The sequence below is a fragment of the Amborella trichopoda genome, chromosome 11, assembly GCF_054954075.1.
Source record: "Amborella trichopoda isolate Santa Cruz 75 chromosome 11, AtrichopodaSantaCruz75HAP2 v2.0, whole genome shotgun sequence".
Lineage (NCBI taxonomy): Eukaryota > Viridiplantae > Streptophyta > Magnoliopsida > Amborellales > Amborellaceae > Amborella > Amborella trichopoda.
The window spans coordinates 11,160,558-11,169,883 of NC_142346.1; the positions used below are offsets into that span (position 1 = coordinate 11,160,558).

The following is a 9,326-nucleotide window of genomic DNA, read 5'->3' on the forward strand; positions in this document are numbered from 1 at the left end:
GGAAGAGAGAGAGAGCACAGAATATATATATATATATATATATATATATATATATATATATATATATATATATATATATATATATATATATAAAGAGAGAGAGAGAGATTAGAGAGACAATGATCAGAGAGAGAGAAAGAATACAGCCTGTGGCTCCAAGCCACGGGCTTAAGAGAGAGAGTGGGGGAGTAGAGAGAAAAGATGGAAGGGAGGGAGAGAAAGCAAAGAGAAAGAGATAAGAGGGAGAGGGGAAGAGAGAGAAAGAGAGAGGAGAGAGAATGAGTGGAGGGGAGGAGAGAGAGCGAGAGAAATGGGCATGTGGCTTTGGGTCGCGTGGCCAAGAGAGAGGAGGAGGGAGAAGAGAGAGGACAAGGAGAGAAAGAGAGATATGAGAACTTGACATATTTCAAATCTTCGTGTAAACCAATTTAACATGTTCTTGATCAATTTCTTCGTCACAAATCGAAGAAAATTTCATCACGATCATTTTGTGACATAAGTCGTCCAATTTGGTTGTCATTTGAACACTTGCCCAATTTGGAAGGTCATCGGAAATTGAGATTCCAGTGACCAAAAAGCTTGCCATTTTCTTCGTTAAAATTCTCAGTGTTTGGGCTTCAATGTCTTGAAAATTCTACCTCAAAACATTCCCTTTCGCATCATAGACGTAATGGTTCGTACCGGGGTCCAAGTTTATCAAAAATACCCTATAACTGCCGCACCTCAAAAATTTTACTAAAAGAGGTTATTTTGATGCCCAAATACCCTCAAATTGATAATCTCGACCTCAAGATGCATGGATATGAGAAAAAAATGGATTTCAAGTTATGAAAATATGGCACCTTGCAATGCATTTTTGGACTGTCAAATTTCAAGAATTTTAAGTTTTCATAGATATGTTCTATTTACACTATTATTGTAGCTTTAAATTTTATAATTATAGATAAAATTATATTTTAAGGCTATCACAAAGATTTTCAGTATTGAAATGACATTTCTTGACACTATTTGAAGATGCACTTTACTTTGATTGTTTAGAGTTTCAACCTTATACAAACCACACCCTTTTCTAAGTAGCCTTCAATTGAAAGCATACAAGAGCATGCACTGAAACACAAGAACATTCAACACATACAAATCAAAAGAGGTTCCTTCACTCTCTAAATACCAAACCCCGCATCTATACTTATTTCGGCTAGTTCCATTCAACAAACAAATATCTTCTTTATGCTTGGCCTAAAAGGCTAGAGTAGTCCATGACAAGAGATGGGTTTACAATGGTTACACCACCATCCACAAAGAGATTTTGTCCACTCACATACTTGGCATCATCACTAGCCAAGTACAATGCAGCTTGCGCTATGTCCTCGGCCTTTAGAACCACCCCTTGCAGGTTCCCCACCTTGCTCATCAAATCCTCAAAGTTCAAGTTCAAGTTCATAACCTCTACTGGCACTAGCCCGTCGGTCAAGTGCATGACCACCCCATATGGCGACACGCAATTCACCCGAATTCCAAACTCTACTGCCGCATTCTTCATCAGCCCGACAATTGCAGTCTTTGAGCATGCATAGGCATATGTAGAGAAACCCCCAAAAATGGCCCTACTAAGTTCACACCCAACAGTCTCTCAAGTTCAGTTTTCTCAGTGTTTAGGATTTCGGGCATCACGGCATCCATTATACCGGCATTGTTGTACATGATGTCGAGCTTACCAAACTTTTCGACTGTAAAAGAAACAGTTTTGTGGACATCATCCATATTTGTTACATCGCAGTGGATGTAAGATGTGCCCTCGCCCAACTCGTGGCATAGGGCCTCCCTGAGGTTATCGCGGACATCGGCAATCACAACCTTTGCACCGTGGGACAAGAAGTGTCGCACCGTGGCCTCTCCAATCCCTCGCGCCCCTCCTGTGATGATCGCCACCTTCCCTTCAAGCCTGTTGCATCCCATCATATTAGTTCCTCAACTAAAGCTTGATTATGATTCGTACAACGCAATGTAATGGTTCATGGCATATCCTACTCCAAAGGGCATCCATGAGTGGCCGTTGCAAGCAGTAAGTAGACATTATGGTTTTCAGATTAATTATCACAATAATTCTTATCACCTTCCCATCAATATGTTTGATGGTGATGAAAGGGTATATCAAACAAAAACTTGATTGGGTTTGAGAAACCAAATGCTCATTAACTCATTCTTGTTATTATCACTGTTTGGACCTTATCCTTCTATGTTCCTTGCAAAAGCCTGTTTGATTTGAAGCAGGAAACCCTTTGTTGAAAATTACGGTGCAAAAATGATATTTCTTTGGCATCATCGAAAGGGGCCGCACGATACGACCCAGTGGCTGACTCTAATAAAAACAAAATTCTAACATGATAAGAAAAAGCAATACACTTTCCTTGTTTGAATTTTGTTTCTATTAGACTCAACCCGTAGGATATGTTCATTTGGCTTGAATTATGGAAAAAGTTTGAATGAAGGCCTATTCAAATGTAAATGATTTTCCTCAAAAAAAAAAAAAAAAAAAAATTCTTGTGAGAGATAGATTTAAGATTTGAGACATATACCAAGTCTGTTTAGATGCATTTAAGGTCTAGATGCATGATTTTTGCAGCTCAAAAAAGAATGCAAATCTGATGATCTAAACAAATAAAAGAGTCCATTTGACATGTTTAACATCCTTTTCTTTCTTTTTTTCAGAATCAGGTGAAGATTGATGACCTGTGAAATTAAGTGTAAAATCCATTTCTAAGATGAGATTTTGAAGAAGATCGGCAATTGAATAGAGCATTACCTCACGCACCAAAACCGCATCCAGAATTAACACATGCTTTTCCTTGCCTAAATTATCTAAATTTCGAGGTAGAACTCCTTTTAACAAAATTACTTAAGCATTTATTATTGAGAAAATTACATACATATTCGTTATAGTTTCCATTATTATGGCTTTACTGAATAGTTTCTGTTATTACTATCGTTTCTGTTATTTTCATGTCAAAACGGAATTTTTTTAAAAAAGACGACTTCACCCTTTTTCGGTTGTTCAACAACCGAAAATACACCAATCTAAAAAATGTTTTCTCTCTGTGGCGTCATAGTTATCTGATAAAATCAAAGGGGAACAACAAGTTTGAGCCCCTAAATTTAGGAGAAATCTTAAGGATTATGATATTAAGATTACAAGAAATCTTGTGGCGTTCTCTCTACCTCTTTGAAGTCATGGTTATCCGATAAAATCAGAGGAAACAACTAGTTTGAGCACCTAAATTTAGGAGAAATCTCAGAGATTATGGACTTACCCAAAAAAAAAGACTGCTCGGTGAAGGGGAGAGAGAGTTTAAAAAAAAACTGTTTTTACTAATGTAATGTAGAGAGAGAGGATACGCTGACCCACAAGAGAGAAAAAATTTCAGTTCTTGAAGAACCAAAAATTTTAAATTTTTGGTTATTTAAAAACAGAAATTGGCCCGTTTTAGGTGGTTGAACAACCGAAAATATTTTGAATTCGGTTGTTTAACAACCGAAAAAGGGAAAGTCATCTTTTTTTTAAATTTCCGTTTTGACATGAAAAAAACGGACACGGTAGTAGTAACATAAACTATTTGATGGAGCCATAATAATAGAAACTATAACGGATATATATGTAATTTTTTCTTTATTTTATTGGCAACGCCTTTTTACTCTTTATTTTCTTAGCAATGTCATTAGTGTATGATTACCGATAGGTCATTTCTACAATATGGTCACAAAGTTATTATCACCTTCCACCCCATCAACTGGTTGGAGAATGGACACAAACCATTATTCGAGCCATTTTACGAGCTGTTACTAGGCTTTTGGCCTTCCTATTACTTGTCACTCTATTTATGGGCCGGGCCGGGCAAAATAGGCCTCAAATCGGCCCAAAAGCCCCAAGATAGCCCTCTATGTTGTGAAATCCAAAACTGGATCTCCCCTCTCTCTATCTGTGAAACCCAAAACTCGATCACTCTCTCTTTTAAACCTCCTATTTTCTTTGCACTCAGACCCCATCTCTCTCCTCCTCTCTCTTTGCCTCTATATTCTCTCTTCTCATCCGATTCTCTCTCTAGGCCACAAGGGAAGTAGAAGTTTAGGACCAAGAGGAAGAACCCACGCACCACCCACATGAGAGAGAAAGCAGCCATGATAGAGAAAGAGGAGAGAGCTCAATTCTCCTCTTTGGTAAAATTATAAATGTTCAAAAAAAAAAAGAGGAGAGAGAAGAGCCCATGAGTATAGGCGGATCTGTTGTAACCAATGGTTTAAAAAACGGATCGGTGATCCGGATCGGGCTTCTAAAAAGCCGATCCGGATCGGCGAATAGGCGATCCGGATCGGAAATCGGGTGAATCGATCAGAATAAAGCTTAAAAAAAATTCAAAAAAATTATTAAAATTCATTATAAATATTTTTTTTTAGGAATTCAATAAAAAATGAGGGTACTCCATTAAGAATTTTCATGTTTCTGAATGAATATGCGAATATTGATATGTTCTTTCCCTGCATGATCCGCCATTCAGCATTTAATTTACAGTATTTCGTGCTCATCCCTACACTGTTGCTGTTGGGACTCGATATGTGAATAATATGGTTGGGATAGGGTGGCCTCAGAATCATCATCTCTCTCATTTTCTCTTTGAATAATATGGATTAAAAAAAAAAATAACAAATTTTCAAAAAAATCGATCATGGATTAAAAAAAAAATCACAAATTTTCAAAAAATTCTATCATGGATTACAAAAAAAAATTCGATCATGGATTAAAAAAAAAAAATCACAAATTTTCAAAAAATTTGATCATGGATTACATAAAATTCGATCATGGATTACATAAAATTCGATCATGGATTACATAAAATTCGATCATGGATTACATAAAATTCAATCATGGATTACAAAAAAAAACAAACAAAAAAAAACAAAAAATTCAATCGTGGATTACAAAAAAAGAAAAAAACAGTTCGATCATGGATTACAAAAAATTCAATCATGGATTACAAAAAACTCTCTCATGGGTTACAAAAAAAGCAAAAAACAAAAAATTCAATCATGGATTACAAAAAAAAAAACAAACATTTCGATCATGGATTACAAAAAAAAAACAAACATTTCGATCATGTATTACAAAACATTCGATCATGGATTACAAAAAATTCTATCATGGGTTACAAAAAAAAAAAAAAAAACAAAAAAAGCGATCATGGATTACAAGAAAAGAAAACAAACATTTCGATCATCGATTACAAAAAATTCTATTATGGGTTACAAAAAACCAAAAAAGTCGATCATGGATTACAAAAAAACAAAAACAATTCGATCATGGATTACAAAAAAATCGATCAAGTATTACAAAAAAATCTATCATGGATTACAAAAAAAAAAAAAAAAAAAAAAAAAAAAAAAAAAAAAAAAAAAAAAAAAAAAAAAAAAAAAAAAAAAATCCATACGGATTCGGCGATTCCGTACAGTGAATCGGCGAGTCACTGTGCGGAATCGTCCGGTTCTAGAGAGAACCGGACGATTTTCAATTTTTCAACCGATCCGGTCCCTTTTCGCGAATTCCGAGTCGAACTGGGCGAGTCTGGTTCGACTCGGCGTTTTTTAAAACGCTGGTTGTAACTGTTAGTTGCTTGTCTTCAGACTGCATATGGAGTTGAAGTCTCCTTTTAAGTCATTTGGAAGCATTTGAAGGGTAAATATGATTTATGTTGTGGGACTGATCAAATCATTTTTTGATATGGGGTTTCGGCTGAGGCTGCAACGGTGAATTGTAAAGACTTATTTTGTTAGTGGTAGAAAATAATAGAAAAAAAAAAAAAAACCCATTCAAGATAGCTTTCTCCCCCTTTTATATAAGGGTGCCTTTTGTTTAGAGCCGGGCTCTAAACAATCAAAGTAAAGTACACTTTCAAATAGTATCGAGAATGCAGTTTTAATATTGAAAAACTTTGTGATAGCCTTAAGCTATATTTTTATCTCTAATTATAAAATTTTAAAGCTTAAAAAATAATGTAGACCAAACAGATCCATAAAAACTTGAAAGTCTTGAAAATTGATGGTTTAAGAATGCATATGATATACAAGTTTCAAAATTTGTAATCCATTCTTTCTTATGTCCATGCATCTTGAGGTCGAGGTGATTAATTAGAGGATATTTGAGCATCAAATTAACCTTTTCTAGTTAAAATTTTGAGGTGCGCTTTAATTCGATTGTTTAGAACCTCGCACTTATATAAACTTTTTATTTTGTGTATTAGCTCTTCTTGATCACAAAAATACAAAGGTAGAGAGAGAAAGAAGTGATTAAGTAAAGCTAAAGAGAGAGAAAAGAGAGTTATGGGGTTGGGGCTGGCATTGGGTGTGTTACTCTGGGTGAGATAGAGGTTAATGGTGAGAAGAGAGAGGAAAAAGAAGGGGGCAACAGGGGCTGGTTTGAGCAAAACAAGTTTTCTGTTAATGAGATGAAAAGGGAACTATTTGGGAGAAAGAGGGAAAGAGAGAGACGGGTGGTTTTTGGAGGGTAGGAGCTAACATGTTAGTAAAAATTGATGGTGCAGATGACATCGAATCTGAGATCAATGAGGAAGGATACCGTGAGGCTGGTGATTGTAGAGCTCGAATTTTGGATTAAGAACCCGTTTTTTAGAGAGAGAAGAAAGCTATATGTTTACACAGAAAGCTCTTTACTCTCTTTTTTTTTGGTATCTTCCTCTCTCTGATTTCCTATTTTTATAGGTAGAAGAAAGGCTGACGGTTATTTTTTTCCAACGGGACCATATGAACATTGGAGAATATAGATAATTATAGATATAAACGGTGAACCATATGAACTCATTGATATAAACGTTGGACTATATAAATATTGATATAAATGTTGGACCATATGAACATTGGAGAATATAGGTAATTATAGATAATTATAATAAACATGAGATTCCTTCAAGCCCTACGATTGTAGGCTAAATCATGTGAGACCTCATGGTCATACGTGTCAACAATGTGATGGTTGGGTGGCCCGTGCCTCCATCATCCTCCCCAATGCTTTATTAGGTTTTTAAACACATTTTGAGAGAGAGATATATGGGCATGTGATAGTTGGGTCTCCTTCACTTCCCCACTATCCGTTTTAGATTTTTAAAAAATAATTTATTTCTTGGATTTTATTAGAGTCTGAAAAAAATACTTTAGTATAATTTTTCTATATAAAAAAGCTCTGTTTTTTTTTTTTTAGGAAATAGAGTTAAAATAAAATTGAAGAAAGTGATCCAAACCTTCCCTGTAAGGGGATCCCTATCGCTTATTATGATGCATGGTATCCCCCAATACTGAACCTCTAAAACGTAATCCAATTCCAAACTGGACTAGCAATCAAGCCAGTACGAACTCTTTCATTTTATTCCCTCAAACACTTTTCTTGAAAACACCTACAAAGCAAGAGTATATCGATATCTCTTCATACCTCACCTTTACGTTACGGACTCGGATAGGAAGCTCTGACTCGGGCTTCTTTCGAGGAAGCCCTTCTCTACCACTACCTCAAACACTGACTGGAACATGTATATTTTACCTGGCTTATACCTCAAGCTAATACTGACTCTATTTAGGCACTCTTTCTTATTGGTCATGAACCTTTGAATAACCCTATCCATACTGCTCGCATACCCTTCAAAAAAACAGAAAAGAAAAAAATATATGGGCTGGGCCAGGCCTATATTTGGGCCGGGTCTAAAGCCCATCTTAAAGCTATTTCCGAGCTGAGAGTAGGCAGCCCTAGGCTAGGGCCCGAAATTTAATTTTTGAGCTGGACCGGTGGCAACCCTACTGATGATGAAATCTCGTACTTCATTCTCACCAAAGAGCATGGGCCCGAATCCCAACTGAATTACTCTGTTGTTGTTTTTTTTTTTTGCTATAGCACATTAGCTGGTTGGGCCTTTTAAAACCCCCCTGTATGTATACACCCTAAGACCTATACAAATCAGAAGAAAACAAGAAGCGATCTTTAAAGTTTTATTTTTGTCGGAAAGAAATATCAGACATGAAAATAAAGGGAAAGGTTTGTATACTTCCCCTATAGCATAGAAGGTCTCTGCTTCCCATACCAACCTTCTAATTTTGATCAAGAGAGTCACTCAATGTTTGATCTTAGATTCGACGTCTCAAAGTATTTTATTTTTAGTTGTTTTTTATACAAATTGTATGAATATGAAATTTGGTATGCATCATCGTCTCATTAGGACACACCTATAAAAAATATTAAAAATAAATTTTCGATAAACCAAAGTACCCCTAAAAACTTTCAGGGGTATTTGGACATTTCATTTTATTGGGAATATTTTTTTTTTTTTTTCTCTAGTGCGAGTTTAATAGAGGATTTGTCGTCCAAAATTTGATGTCAAAATAGTTTATAGAAAAAAATTAAAAATAAGATAGTGTATAGACGTGACATTGTGATTGGGACAATCTTAACCCTCTATTCAGAATGGACGGTTGGATATGAGGAAATATATAAGTTTTATGCTGTATGGGAAACATTGAAAGCTCGTCCGAAATTAAAAATAATTCCAGTCTTTATCAAGGCCGTTAACGGTGACACTCAATGTTTTTGGGGGAAAAAAAATTAAGCAAGAAAATTAAAAAGAATCATAATGTTAGCACTATTAAAGAGTTATAGATAGGCCCTGAATGGAGGAGCCCAATTTTAACAACTACCAAAAAGAAATGACTTGAAGCAAAGGCAAGTATTCCTTCTTTTGAGAGAGAGAGAGAGAACACCTTTTGGCATTAGGTAGAGAAGAGGTGCTCATGTCTATTTGCTGCACCTGTTTAAGACCCCGCAAGTACTGATGGCATCATAACGCCCTCACTCCCTTCCGATTTATAACTTATTTTTCTCAGTAAGTCAACTGCCCTTTACGTTTTCTTTATTCCTTTTCATTGGGCTGCTCAACTGGGTTCGAAACATTGAAACGTATTTATTGGGCTCCTATCGCACTTAACTACCCAACAAAAAAATAAAAAATAAAATAAAATAAAATGTATCCTCTTGCTCCATAGGTAAAAGATAATCAGAGGAGTATCGATAAAAATTTTGGGTTTTGCCTTAGAGATATAGAATTTGTGAAGGTAGAAGGCTTTGAGTTTTTTAACACTAACCTCTAGACATTAAAAAATTAGATATTATTTTTCAATGCATATAAAATGAGCATTTTTTTTTCTTTTTTCTTTATTTTGAGGTTGGTTGTTGGGTAAAAGAAATTCAATCTTTATATTTGATGTCCTCAATTATTTCTGTC

General features: G+C 35.4%; 1 pseudogene; it reads right to left on the reverse strand.

The window, feature by feature from the left end:
- Nucleotides 1–1,225: 1,225 nt before the first annotated feature.
- On the reverse strand, nt 1,226–8,837 carry LOC18444506 ((21S)-21-acetoxyl-apo-melianone synthase SDR pseudogene; annotated as a pseudogene).
- Between the last annotated feature and the right edge of the window lie 489 nt (nt 8,838–9,326).